Raw genomic sequence first — 15,890 nt, forward strand, 5'->3', positions numbered from 1 at the left:
ACAGAGAAGGAAAAAATAGGTGGGACTGAAAAAAAAAAAAAAAAAAAAAAAAAACTAAAATAGCTTTGTACATGTTGCATTTTTAACAAGGAATATAATTATTGTATACTACAAACATGTACATAAAATTGTAAAAACAAACAAATGCATGCATTCAAAAAAGTACAGCAATAAGAAAAAATTTAGCTTAATGAATAGTGACAATGTGGGTCTCTTGTTACTAAACAGGAAATGAATATTGCTGTACTCTACAATAAAATTTAAAAATACTACAGTTTTCCTATATATTCAGAAATTCTAACAGTACCTCAGATTTTGAGATTTTAAAGACAAAATCTCCAGTTTATTCTGACTTTTACCCTAAACTTTGTATACCTAGATTTCTTAGAATATGATAGGTTAATATTCGGTGGCCACTCATTTCATAAAATAGCATATTTTTGCCTTTGTTTGAGCCAAAATTTTCCATACTTTTGAGGATTGTTAAAAGAAACCCTTTAGCACAGTATTTCTGCTAAAATCCACTGAAATTGAGAAGAGAATTTTGACAGCTACCGTGTACATGATGTCTCCCTGCCATCTGTAAAGTCTGTGGTGATATAAAGCTCACTCCCCAGCTCAGGACTTCCAGTTTTCTAAGGCACTTCCAGGAATGGTAGAATTTATGACACAACAAAGAGATCCAGAAATTTCTTCATATGGAAAACAAAATGTATCATGAATCACCCTTCAAACAGATCTGTCCTTTGCAGCAAGAATCTCCACTTTCAGGTTTTACCACTTAACTTCATGTCTGTTGCTGATGTCATGCACAGCTCTCATCATTCGCAGAGGGAGGACAGTGAGATGGTGGAGAAAAACAGACAAGCATCACAATACAAAAAGCTGAGGCCCTATGGAGCCCTTGAGCTCACTTTATAGCCCAAGCTGGCCTGGAACTCAAAGCAGTCCTCCTGACCCAGCCTCACAAATGCTGGGATTACAGGCATGCACCACCAGGCCTGGTGTTTTGGAGCCCTCCCTCCTGATGGGAAGGAAGGGAGGAAGGAAGAAAAGAAGGAAGGAGGAGGGGAAGCCAAGGGGAAGTAGAGATGGAGGGGGAGAAGGGAGGGAAGGGACACTGGGGGAGGGAGGGCAGAAGGAGCAAGCACTTCAAGGGCTGCAGCACAATTATTTACATACTTGGGAGGTTGAGTATCATGAAACCTCCTCACCTAACAGCTTATCCATGGCTTGTCTCAGATGCCCAGTATTCTTGAGACTAAGCAGTTTATTCATGTGACTTCTCTCAGTTGCTCTGCGTTCTTGAGGCTGCCTTGCTCCAGGGACAAGTGATCAATCTCCAGCTTTAGCCACATCTCACAATCTGTTTCCACTTTTTAAAAAAGTCTCTAACACCACTATTATAAACCTAAAGTCTTTATCTTTATAAAGCCCTAAATTCCAGCAATTAGCTCTTCCCATCCTACTTAGACACAGCCCAAAAGCCATCTATTATTATTTAAACATATGCTAAATGAATTTAATTTCCTACATTATCTTAGCAACTTCAAGCAACTTATTAAAATAGTCAGGAAAAAAAAAACAGATCAGATTAAAAGGCAGAAGAGCAAAGACTGGATGGAGAGACTGATAACTACTAGGAAAGCTTAAATTTATTACATGCTGCTATATAGGTGTGAAAAAGGCTACTGTTGGGGACCACAAATTCGCAATAACTGGTTTTACATATTTCCTTATGGGATAAAAGGAAGAATTGGGATTACTGGTGACACCCATCTGAGATTTCCTATTGATTCTTCTTAGCATAAAATCATCTACACCTTCTTGAGTCATTTTAAGATTGTAATCAAGGTCAAGATTCTTCTCCTAAATTAATATTGTCTGTAATTTGGAAAAGCCCTTGAACCAGATCCAAGATCTTGCTTAGTTTCCTATGTTTTCCACTCTAAACTTTTCCTTGTTTGAAAAACTAAATAAATATGGGCTGCCCAGATACATTCCCTGTCTTAGCCCTCAGAGTCTCAGACTCTGCAGAAGATTTTGATCCTCCTGGAGCCCTAAAAATCATACCACTTGTCTCATTTATTCAAGCCTTTGCTATACACTCATTTGGCAGACTGGGGATCTAGACCAGGTTTCTGATAGTCTATATTCATTCTTTGCCCCTCCAGTGTTTCCATTTGTCAGGCACATTCAATCTTGTTTAGTTAGTACAGTGAAAGCTGTAAAACTTGAGTAAAGAAGGAAATGTATCACTTGTGCCATTCCTGATTGTGGACAATTCATGTTACTAAGAATGGAAATTTAATAGAAATCTCAAATATACACTGATTTTCAAACTTTCCGAAAACCGAGCTTCAGGCTAATCTTTCTGTTACACAGCTAAGTTTCTAGGGAAATGAGAGAAGCTTTACCAGTCAGCCACAAGTGAATTTACTTTAGCTTAAAAGATAATATGAATATGAAAGGCTAATAAATTCTAGCACAAATAATACTGATGGCTATGTTCCAGACTGTTGTAGTTGATAGTCTTTACTTAGCACATCAAGTTTATGAGACAGAGAAGAAAAACTAATATTTATAGATATTTTTTAAAAAAGATTGCCAGATAATGCAATAAGGTTCTTTAGTAAAGCACATATTAGTGTTACCCAATAAATCTGGATATATAATTGTGAATAGTGTGCTAGATAATGCTTTCCTGATCTGTTTTAGGATGTTTCTGATTCATACTAACCTGAGTACTTCTAAATTCCTCCAAATTGCCACTCATGCATAAAATAAAATTTTCTGCTAGGCCAGAAGTTTGAAATAAAGAATCCAGGTAACAATTAAAGAGGAAGAAAGAGGATTAGAGAGCAAGTGATTCTTCTTCCCTTGATCAGATGCTGAACATATTTTACAGCTACCTCAGTTTAGACCAGAAAATGATGGCTTGGGAAAGGGAGAATAGATTCCTCAATTAATTTCTCAAAAATTAACAAAATGTGTATTTTAAGAATTTAAACACAATAGCCCTGAGAAGAGTATTGTATTACTCACTTTTTAAACAATTTGCTTAACTTTCATACTTAGTCTAGAGTCTGTTCTGAACCAATTTGTTACATAACATGATTTAGTAATTTTACTAATCCAGCTGAACTGTTCTGTTTGCTGTGCATTGTTTTGGCTGTTGTTTTTTTGAGACACTTTCTTACTATGTAGTTTCAGAATGGTTCTGAGATCACTATGTAACCCAGGCTGACTTTGAACTCACAATGATCATCCTCTCCTGGCCACCTGAATGTCAAGATTACAGTTATGTATCCACACATCCATCTCTTTGAACTGGTGTTTTTCTTAATACTTGTAGACTTTAGTATTTTCCATACTCAATATTGTTAGAACTCAAAAAATATCAGCTCCACAAGGTAAGCATTTTGGACTGCAATATATAAAGTGACTCTCTCTTTAAAAACAGAAAAGTTAACTTCCATGGAGAATCTTTTCCAAATGACAATCCCATCATCTGAACATACATAGTATATTTTCTCTTCTTTAATCAACAGGATGTATCATAAACAGTTCTGAAAACCACGTTGAAAACTATTGTCTCTAGAAGAGAATTTTATAATAATGATTCATGAAACTTACATACCATTAAAACATGAAGATTTTTTCAGAAATACAGATCCCTCAATCCCACTGCAGACCTAATGAATCTGAATCTTGATGTTTAAGAATTGAGACTATACATACTTTATAAACTATTCAAGTAATCTTAAACTAGATGGCATACTATTGGTCTTCCTAGTAGTTGAAGAGAAACACAGTGATTAACCGAATGTTTTCTCCAAACCAGCAGTATCAGTGTCACTTTGGAATTTGGACAATACATAATTACTGAACCAGAAATTGGGGGTAGAGCTCAGAAATCTATACTCAGCAGTCTTCTTGTGAACTTGATACTTGCTGAGTAAAGCTGGACAGGCAGTACTGAGACTAATACTTCTCAAATATTAGGTGCTTGCTTTACCTGGAGATATTAAAATATAGTTTCTGCCATTGTGGGTCTGGGGTAGGGCCTGACAGACTTTCATTTTAAGATAGTTTCTGATTATGCTAATAAACAGATGATATCCTATTATTTACATTGTAATTAATTTACAGAAATAAAAAATCAGTGTTTTAGCCTTGCATGCATTGTTGCTACTAGCTGGTGCACAGATCTATGTTATTTGCAGAGCTACAGATGATTTGCTTAATCTCTAGAGATGCTCTAGAGATTCTTGAATATGCACTTAAAGTAATAATGTGTATCTACTCAAAGTATAGAAATTAGCTTTTCCAATATATATTTATTTTTTAACCAAAATATCTTTTTAGGAATTCACAGAAGATATCACTAAGAATGATTCCTTTGAAATGATTCTAAAGTTATCAGTGAAAGTTGGAAATTGTAGCATAGTTCTCTTTCAATGTACAATAAGTGAAAAATCTCCATGATTAAAACATTTTAAGTGTTTCTTTTCCACATTTCAATTGTTGGGGGTTGTCCCAATCAAAACAATGAGTTGTATTTGAAAAATCTGTTCAAGACTTAGGGACAAAAAATGTAAATAGTGTTAAGCTACGTGAACCCTTTCTATTGTATTTGGTCAGGTGAATACATTTAATTATTGCTTAGAAAAAACGTGTGAAGATATATGGGCATGACTTTGAATATACACTTTGAAAATACATTGTTTATGTAACAGTCACATTCATGATGCCTCCTCTGTAGATGAGAAACTAACAGCCAATCATTTCCAGCCCTTATCAAGACTGAAAAACAGAACAATTTAGAAATGACCATTAAAAGAGAAGCAAGAAACTGAAATAATTTTTGAAAGATGGTAACTCAAAATTCACATTTCACTGAGAATTGTTCACTTTTTGAAGCGTAGAAGTTGCCTTACTAAGGAGATGAAATGGAAAAACTGAAAGAATGACACATACTTTAGAAGCAGTGGATAATTTTGGTTTTGTTATCAAGAAATAGGTGAAGTTCTTAATTAGTAGCACTGAAAAACATTTTCTGTTCAGTATGTTTCATGTTGATGTCAAGAAACCCTTTAAAATCTCAACCATTACGGCTTCACCACCCAGACAGTAATAAAAATCTACACTCAAAGCACTTAAAGTTAACACAATTTACTAAAACACAGATCAGTTTTGTTCTTTTATAACTACCTTAAACTTTTGCATGTCATGGTTATATTGTCTTTCCGACATATCTTTTCCTTTTTCCTCTTGTAACCCAGGAGGAACCAAAACATCTTCTGAAAATGTGTCTTATTCATTTATTTGTTTCATGTACCAAGTATTTAAATATTCATTCAGCACATAACATATTCAGTGCTCTAGATGAGAAAGATGCAAAAATGAAAAATATAGTAAGATTCCTGACTTAATGGTATTTATTATCTATTAAGATACCATAAATAATAAATTACAAAAATTCCCATTAGTATGCAGTGCTGTCATTTTAAATAATACTCATTAACACAAACTATACATGAACTCTTTTTCCACTTGGCTTTAAGCCAATAAATCAGATAACTCCATTTACCTGGTCTGATACCTGGTCAGTGAGTTTTTATTATATCTATTGTTTGGAACAAACAAACAAACAAAACATTAACTGTCAACAGTACCACAATATCACCAGCCAGCAAATTCCTTCTCTTGCCCTACAACAGTCATCCCATGACTCTCAGTTTCCTATGATAGGACAGTGTCACTCTTTCTCTATAGGAAATCTTGTTTTCTTTTTTGGATCAAGGCATTAAATCCCTTAAATCAAGTTATGTCATTAATATTTTTCAACATAGGCCCTCATTCCAGTGGGTTCTATACTTCATCACAAAACCCAGAAAAACGAGTGTTAATATTCAGGGATATTGTTTTGTCACATATTTGTAAAACTTCCTTTGAAAGGTTACTGAGAAAGTTTACATTGTCTTCAGGACATTGTAGTCCTCAGTTTGAAGGCCAGGGAATATAACTGAATGCAAAGAGCATGGGTTCAATTCCCACTGGAAAAAAAAGAAAAAACAAAACCAAAACAAAAATAAAACACATGAACAAACAAACCACCCCAGCTCACCTATGTGTGTCCAAGATGATTTCTTGCATTTCTCTAGTCACCTCAGATTTTCCTGCTCCTGCTTCCATCATATGGTGTACATGCTCCTCTTTACCCACACAGCCCTTAAGGTCGTTAGTGTATTCAGAAGATGCTTGAAAGGCAACTCTTCTTTAACTCAGAATTTTTCTTCATCATTTATTTTTTATGGTGCACTTTAGTGAAAAATCTTTCATTTTTTTGCTTGTCATTGGCTTTTATATCAACATAGTCGATATTCCATTAGTAGCATTTTTCACCTAACCTTGTAGTAAGTAGTAAGAGGCTGGGACCTGATCCATCCATGTGGTAGTGATTTCCTGGGTAATGCTGCGTGACAAACTAAAATTCAGATTAGGATTTCCATCTGAATGAGTAAGTAAAAATTGAGCTGATTGTTTACTATTTTAGTAGGAGCCTGACCACATGGGCTTAAGTGCCCATGCATATTTTTACTGAATGTAGCAACCATGAGGCTTATTGAGAGGTTTCTGATATTACTCTTAGAGGTAACTAAGTAGATTATGACCACTGAAATGTGATGATTAAGTATGAGACGTGATTAAAATCAATAGGGTGAATGTTTATATTTTTTAACAGTATAGCTAAGACACATTATCATTAATCCCCCTTTAAAAAAAAAAAACCCTCTCCATTACTTTAAACACAGTTTTCCCAGCATTCCTGACACTTTCTGAACCAATGGAGGAATTCTTCTTTCCTGGAAAGATCATGTGATGCATGGTTGATAATATGGCCCTGCTGCACGGTGTTTATCAGCAAAGCAGGATAGTGAGAACATTCCACATTACAGTGTGCCTTTGGCCTTTTCATCAGGTACAGCACCATGTGTCTTTGGGAGCTTCCCAAATTCATGACCCCAAATGGAAAGGTAAATAGTTTGAGTGTATTCAGGCTGTTGAAGCAGTCACAATAGCACAACAAAAGACACTGATGAAAGAGGACGTCCACAACTACTTCAGAAAAAGGCCATACAAAGAATGAGTATGTTCAACAAGAGGAGAAATATTTTTAGGGGAATTAACAGCAATGTAAAGTTTTAAAAAAATTGTGTTCACCATAATTTTTCATCACATTTTGTGAAGTCTTTCTCCATGAAAGTAATATATTCACTGTTTGGTACAGTGTTTGCTATTAGCTCAGAAAGTGCTGAACCTATGATCCTTGGCAACTCACTCCGAGGGCAGCTGTAATCTGTCTGCCTATGTCACTCACTGGGAATCAGAAACAGAAATCAGAGTGCACAAGAAACTTAGTGAGAAAAGTTACTGCTTTTGCCATGGTAATGATTCTATTGTGTCTGCTTCAGAATCTCGCTTTTCCTGTCACCACTGACACATTAGAGCAAACTGCAGTAGTCTATTACAAATAGTCAAATTTCATATGCTTCTCAGTTGGTGACACATACTGCTTCTTAGTTCTCAAAACCTTCTCTTTTGATATTCCCTTTTTATTAAATGAAGTTTTATTTTGTCCTACAAAAAACACAATTGCTCATATATCTAGGACACCAGTTGATGCCCAGTGTAATATTATTGAGGAAATTAATTATCTTAGCATTCTTTTTCTAAAAGCAGAAGACACTCTTTTAATTAACACAATGTAACTAAATAATATTCACTGAAGACTCATCCTATAGGAATTAATAAAGCATCATTCATGTGCAGGTTATAGTTAGAAGAATAATAATCATGTATTTAAAATTATATTGGTTTGAAAATAACATCAGTTAATGAGCTGCCTTTTCATTCCAATGGTTGCATTTCAATCCCGCTATTTGCTTTAATTAAGCTTTTGGGCCAAATTATAATTTAAAGGGTTTGCACAAACCCAATTAAACTGTTTAGCTCTTGAGTACTTTTTTTTTAAACAGAGAATCTTGGGTTTTATGCATAAACTCTATGCAATAACTTCTCAAAACTAAGTGCATTATATATTCTTCCTGCTGGTATTTGGCCCATTTTGGTTAAGCATCCAAGTGTCCAGATGTTTCACAAAAATTCTCAGATAACTAGAGATTACATAAAACTATTTGGGCCAAATGAATATTAATGTTTCTTCCAAAAGCTATGGAAAATTTGTTGATGATTTTGCAAAAGAACATGTATCTGGATAAGAAAGTAAATCATTGGAGTTATAGAATTTTGAGCATTTTAAAACATAGGTATATAAGATTATTGAATTAAAGCAACTGTGTTTAAAAATGTTGATTTGAAGCATACTTTTTCAAGAAATTAAATGTATTTTACTTCCATTAGACCTTGAGTTTAAACATATCATGAAATAAAAAACCTCCTGTGACTCATGAACCTTCATATATTACTAATCATTCATTAACAATATTCTTCATATCACTCAGCCTTTACACATTGTGTGACTGCCATGTGCTGGAGAAATAATTCAAGAATTTCAGAAATCAAGATTTATTCAGAAGGAAAGAAGGAAAAGATGACTGCCATTGAAAAACATTCTTTGTTTTTCTCCTTTATGTGGAAATATTTGATTAGTAGAGTATGTCAGAGAATTAAAGTATGAATCACACAAAACAGTGCCTTAAACTGCTTATTTATATGGACTACTTGTACACAGGACACATAGTGCACACTGATTTCAGTTTTAGCTTTTATGATGCAAGTAATATTACTGTTTAAAGCTTAAGGCATGTATATTATACATCTAATTAGTCCTGAAGATATGTCAAAAATATTATGTTATGGTTTCACTTATAAATTCATCTAAAGCTATTGCCTATATCAGTTTTAAATTAACCCTATCAATGGCTCTATACACAGGAGAATTCTAACGAAATTATCACAAGGAAGAGTGTTCTGAATATAAAACAAGAGTTCTAATCCATAACACATGGAGCCACCCGGATCCCCACTGACTAAGCCTCTCTCCCAGAGTATTTCTGCAGCCAGAGAAGAAAGCACCTAGCCAGATTCAGTACATCATATTTTTTGGCAGTGCTGAAACTTCTAGTGCTCCTCTCTGCTTCCATAAATAGACTCTCCAACAAAGTTCCAACTCTCTTTCTAGCTGTTTCCAACTTCAGTGCATAAGAACAAGCAAATCTGACTACACAAAATATTTTATGACAATTAGATTAGGACAAACATAGTTACTTAATGACTTGAACATTTTAATTCCATTGAAGCTCATTTGTTGTTTCTCAAAACGTTTCTCTTGCCTAACTGTGAATGAAATGGAAAGCCAAGAAGAGAGAAGAGACTTTAACTATTTGAGATAATACGATGTGCCAGAAGTTTTTCAAAGGAATATAATCGATAGTGTCACCTGGAAATAAATCATGTCAACTGCAGTGTTCCTGATAATTATAAAGATTGGTCACAGGTGGAAAGTGGAGCACACATGAGAAGCAGTAAAAGTCAGATTTTTAACCATTAAAGCAGCAGAGCAGAGGAGAGAGCATTACAGCGGGAAGACAGCTGCACACCTGCTTCATGCTCTGTGAGCACGAGTGTATTTGATGCTCAATTAAATCATCATAATTATAATTTAGGGCACCACCTCAAGAAGCAATCGCTTTACTTTAATTAGGAATCCAGGTATTACTACTCTGTTTTGCATAGATATGAGCAATTGTACTTAATTATAACACAATAAGCTAAATTTTAAAACTGTCTTGAAGATATTTTCTAAAACAAATAACCACTTATTTGGTATTCATCTACTTTTTATAAGAAGCTCATATTTTAATTATGTATATTTATATAAAGCAAATTTATCATTAAGGTAAATAATAGAAGTGGCTCACTATCATAAAAATTTCATTTCATAAGAAGAGAATTTTAACAGCTGATCCCACCTGTGGATTGGTCCATAGGCCTCTCCTGGAGAGGGGACGGGGATGGAGGGGTGGGCAAGAGAAAAGAGAGACGGAGACAGGATGAGATTCCAATCGAGTCTCGTTTATTCAGGAAGTGTACATGGCTTATATAGAGTCAAAGGGGACGTGGCCTTACAGGATGGGCAGCTTGGATCTTCTCATATGCCGTGGGCTTATCAAACTAGCAGGAAGTCATACGTAGGCACATAGGTAAGTGGACATGATGTCAACAAGAGGGGATTATGGGAGATGTAGGCTGAAGCGGGAAGGTGCTTACATCATGCGCACTGTAGGCAAGGGGAGGATCGTGGGAAATATAGGCTGACACACAAAATGCCCTCAGGTGGGAGGGGCAGGACAGCAGCACCCATTCTGAGCCACTCCCTATATCTTCTCCCTTACTATTATATTTTTTAGGAGTATGGCAGACCCTGGGAGGACAGTGCCTGTCTTGGGTCAAGGACTCCTCTTATGAACCCAATTGAGCCTTACCCATCATGGGCCTGCTGGACAGCCGTTGGTCCTGGGCCTGTCTTAGGTGGCTGATGGAGTAACATATGTGTCCTAGTTGCCCGTCTCTGGCTGCCTGTCCAGTGCCTCAGGGCATTTGGGCCACAGTATCATGTGGGCAATTGATGGGTGTCTTTTCTTGATAAGTTTGTTGTTTTGCCATCTCCAACCAATGGTGGGTAATATACCTGAATGGGCTTTGCCATAAATGTGTCAATCCTGTTATTAAGGAGTGTCATGATCCTCTGAAAAATACAAGGTCCTACAGTAAGCAATAATTGCAAGTTGGCTAGGGGTCCCAAGAGGGGGGCAATATAAGGGAAAAGACCCCCCCACATGGAGGAGAAGGTGGTTTGTCTGAGGCACTCTTTTTCTCTCTCTTTGAGGTGTTCCCTTAGCTTAGTCATGGACTCTTTGACAACTCCTGAGTGGTCGTCATGAAAACAACACTCTTCCTTGAGGGCAGCACATAAGCCACCCTCCTTCATAAATAGGAGGTCTAGCCCTCTTCTATTCTGTAGGACTACCTCAGATAGAGACATCAGGGATGCCTGTAGAGCCATCACAGATGTTTCTGTTTCTTTTAAATCTTGATCTCCTGCTGCCTGTAATTGAGCTAGATGCTGATTTCCCAACACTAGAGCTGTAGCCCCTGTTCCTATTCCCGTTGTGATTCCTAACCCTAGTAATACAGCTAAGGTGAGTGTCGCGGGTTCTCTCATATATATAATATGTATGTATATGTATGTATATATATGTATATATATGTATATATGTATATAGCCGGTCTGCGATGCCTGGAGGTAGTAATCTCCTGGGTGGAAGGTTATGTGAGGAAGAACCTGTACAAAAACACAAAAATCTGTAGACTTGTTAAAAACAGTGGTTGCTATACAGGGTGAGAGGCCAAAATTGCAGGCCCAAGACGTTCCTGGGGGTGGAATGAGGTAGTTATTTGGCTTGAACTCTGAATAAAGCTGGGCACAGAGTCGTACTGCCAGTGTTGGTGGATGGCTGGAGTCCCCAAGACAGGTCCCTCTACCTGAGACATCAGGGAGAGTCAGCTTGTGGTGATTGCCCCAGTCATACGCAGATGAGCTAGAAGAACTGTTAAAGGTTAAATTGAGGGCCTTTCCTTCATAATGTGGGGGAGGAGCAGCCAAGCATAACCAACAGGATTGGCTGAGATCAGGTTGGGTATGATTTAAAGCTGTGTATACCCCTTTAATCAAACTGAATAGGTTAGAATGTGAATATTGAGGGGCAGGTATATGATCTGCCTGGTGTGGGGGAGCTTGAGAAATGCTTATGGTTGGGTGACTTACTGTGGTTGTCTGAACAGCAGTAACAGGATCTGTATTGGACTGATTGTATTTTGGATTTGGATTATATTTTGGCTTTAGAGCAGGACTTGGGCCTATGGGTGCAGATGAAATCTGTAGGGGAACCTTTTTTTATGAGAATAAGATTTCCCGTGTCTTTGCCTGACTCATAAACTTGAAGTCCCCAGGTGCATCCTGTCAGCCAGCCAGGGTCTTCAGGAGTGGTGACAGTGATGTTTAGAACCTGGCAGGTTCTTGGATTGGCTGGTGGGTAGTCAGCAAGGCTGCACCCCAGTGGCCCCCATGTCAGTTTAAGGTGTTTATCTGGGAAGGCGGGTTGCCATCCTGTTGCAACTGTTTCACAGCCCCAACGAGCACAAAAATATTCTCCCAGGGAATTACAATATGATCTGCCCCCTCTTGCTGCGGGACAAAGGTAGAATTGACTTTGTCTGGGACATTGGAGCCCCGGAAAGAACCAACAGGGTGTGGGCGCAAACCATGGACTTCCTGATCCTACCCAAATCCAAACCGTCTCTTGGTCATTCCAGCAGCTAAGCTCCCATTTCCAGGGTTGATGGGGGTTGCTGTCCATTAGATGTAGTTGTGTCAAAAGTCCAACGATGGTCCATAAGGTTTTGAGAAGTTGCACCATCTGTAAGAGAACACAGGGGATTGTGCCTCAGGACAGGATATTATTCCTGGGCGTCACATAGGGACCTCGATGAGGGGCTGTTTACTTGTTTTATAAGCTGTTCGGGGAGCCATCTAGCTCCCTTTTCCTGTTTGGGATAAATGCACACAGAGCCTCGTCCCCAGATAAGGACTGGGTCAGGGCCATTCCATGTGCTGGTTAGGGGATCTCTCCATAATACAGATGCAAATTGTGTTGTTGTCTGTGTGTGCCAGAAGCGAGATGCCGCTGAGCAGCCTAAGGCATCCAGGGATAGAAAATTCAAAATAAATAGAGCATGTGAAAGAATATTTTTAGGAGACCCTCGGGTTGGGTACAAGGTTCCCCCTTTTATCTATGGTAGATTTGAGGGTGCAATGTGCACGTTCAACAATACCTTGTGCTTGAGGATTGTAAGGTATACCCGTGGTGTGGAGAATATTAAGGCACTTGCAAAATTTGGTGAAGGAGGTACTTATATAGCCTGGGCCATTGTTGGTTTTGAGCTGTTGGGGGCATCCCAGAACTGAGAGGGCCAATAGCATATGGGCTATAATATGTTTGGTAGCCTCTCCAGTCTGGAGTGTAGCAAAGATGAAGCCACTGTAGGTATTAATGACCACATGTATATATTTTAAGTTGCCAAATTCATTAAAATGAGTGACATCCATCTGCCATAAGGCATTGGGGATTAAGCCTCTTGGGTTGACTCCTAGATGTGGAACAGGCAAATAAATAGCACAAGAGGGGCAATTTTTTACAATTTGTCTGGCTTGTTCTCTGGTAATTTTGTGGAGGAGGCAGAGAGTCTGAGCATTGAGATGGTGTAGCTGATGAGCCTGTTGGGCCTCAGATATCTTAGAGTCATCTATAGGCTCAGAGTGGGCCTTGAAGACCTGTGTCTGCGTGGCAATATCGGCCAAATGATTTCCCTGAGCAAGGGGACCTGGGAGGCCAGAGTGAGCTCGCAAGTGGCCAATGAAAAACTTATGACTGCGAAGCCGAATCATGTCTTGCAATTGTTTGAATAGGTTTGCAGCTGGGGAGGCATGGCTTATAGTGGCAACAGTTTCTAATAACGGGATAGACTGGGCAAGGTAGGCACTATCGGTGAACAAATTGAAGGGTTGGTTGGGGTAAGCGGTGAAAACTGCCAGGATGGCCTGTAATTCAGCCAGCTGTGCAGAAGAGGTGTCTGTCTGGAGGGTAAAAACATTGTCTTGAGCTACATAGGCAGCCTTGCCGGAGGAGGAGCCATCAGTAAAAAACACTGAGGCACCAGAAAGGGGCTGTGAAGCTGTAATTTTGGGGAATACAAATGGGTGACGATTAGCAAAATCAATTAACTTATTTGGAGGGTAATGGTTATCAATGGTCCCTGAGAAGGAGGCTATAGCAATAGGCCATGCCTCAGTCGTCTGGAGTAGCCAGTCCACTTGATCTTTGGTGAAGGGTTAAATGATGACATCTGGTTCCTTTCCAAAATAACATTTTCCTTCTGCCTTGAATTATCAGGTCAGAGACTGCTTGGTAGTAAGGCAATAATACTCTCTTTGGGGAGACTGGCAGATGAAGTCACATAAGAGGAGCTTGTTGCCAAAATACTGCTGTGGAAGAGAGTTTTGTATTAAAAATGAGATATTGCAGTGGCCTATTATAATCTGTGAAGGAGACAGTTTGTTGATCGATAGCCTCTTCTACTGTATGGAGTGTTTTTCTAGCATTGGTGTAAGCTCTCGGGGGGAAGTTGGGTCAATGTCCCCCCAGAGGACCTCATAAAGGGGTTGTAGATCATATTTGGTCAATTTCAAATAGGGGGTAAAAGCCAATTAATACCACCTAGAAGCTTTTGAAAATCATTAAGTGTCTTAAGGCCATCAAGCCTTAGTTGAGGCTTTGGAGAAAACACCTGAGTGCCTTGTAACTGAAAACCCAAATATGTATATGGGTCAGTAAGCTGGACCTTGTCAGGGGCTATATGAAGCCCAGCCTTTTGTAAGGCAGCTTGTAGTGCCTGGTAACACTGTAAAGTCTGGTCTTGACTCTCTCCCGCCAAGAGGATATCATCTATATAATGGGAGATACATATATAGCCAATGATCTCTAACTGGCTGTATTGTGGCAGTGACAAAAGACTGGCATAGCATGGGGTAGTTAGCCATACTTTGTGGTAAGACTCGCCATTGAAATCTCTGCATAGGGGCTCTAAAATTAATTGATGGGAGACTAAAGGAAAAACACTTTTGGTCATTTGGATGTAAGGGAATAGAAAAAAAAAAGCAATCTTTAAGATCTATGACAATTTCGGGGCTGGGGATTTAGCTCAGCGGCATAAGCGCCTGCCATGCAAGCAGGCAGTCGTGAGTTCGATCCCCGGTACCGATAAAAAGGAAAAAGACCAAAAAAAAAAAAAAAAAAAAAAAAAAAAAAAGATCTATGACAATTTTTAAAAATCCCAGGGGAATGGTACTGGGTGAAGGGAGGCCTGGCGTAGGGGCCCCATTAAGACATTGGTCTTATTTATTGCCCTAAGATCTTGTAGCAGCCTCCATTTCCCTGACTTTTTTCAAATAATAAAGATAGGTGTGTTCCAAGGGGAATCACTAGGGACAATGTGGCCTGCATCTAACTGGTCCTGCACCAGCTACTGTGAGGCTGCAAGCTTTTCAGAGGTAAGGGGCCACTGATCAACCCAAACAGGTTTGTCTGATAACCATGCAATCTCTTTTGCATGGGCCACAGGAATGTCAATGACCCCTATTGAAAATGGGCTAAGCTTGCTCTTGAAGGGTTTGGGGTTGGGGAAATAGGGACTTTAATACCTGAACTCTGTTTACCTAAACCTTGATTAGGAAGGGATCCCTGAATGAGCATTTGTTTGGTGACTATAGCATTAGGGCTGCCCATCATCATTCCCATTTGGGTCAGTAAATCTCTGCCCCACAAATTAAGGGGTAGCCCTTCTACAATGTAGGGCTGTATGTGCCCTTGATTGTTTTCTTCATCTTTCCAGGTAAGTAGATTGGCACTACACTGTGGATTTTTAGATTGTTCAATCCCTTGCAGATGAGTCATAGTGGTCTCTAGGGGCCATGGGGGAGGCCAGTCCTCTTTTCTAATGACAGTCGCATCAGCACCTGTATCTATGAGCCCAGAGAAACTTTTCCCATTAAGCAATAAAGCCATAAGGGATTTATCTTTGGAAATGAAGACCCAATGGAAGATTTTCCCCTATAGGAAACCACAGCTGCATTAGGAGTTTGAACCAAAGGCAACAGCACCAATTGAGCAATACGTTGTCCTTGACTAATGGCCAGAGATAGAGGATGCCATGACAGTAATTTCACCAGTATAGTCATTGTCTAT

Source organism: Cavia porcellus, unplaced genomic scaffold, assembly GCF_034190915.1.
Source record: "Cavia porcellus strain 051 isolate PalLab524CR breed Dunkin Hartley unplaced genomic scaffold, mCavPor4.1 scaffold_1, whole genome shotgun sequence".
In the NCBI taxonomy this organism is placed as follows: Eukaryota; Metazoa; Chordata; class Mammalia; order Rodentia; family Caviidae; genus Cavia; species Cavia porcellus.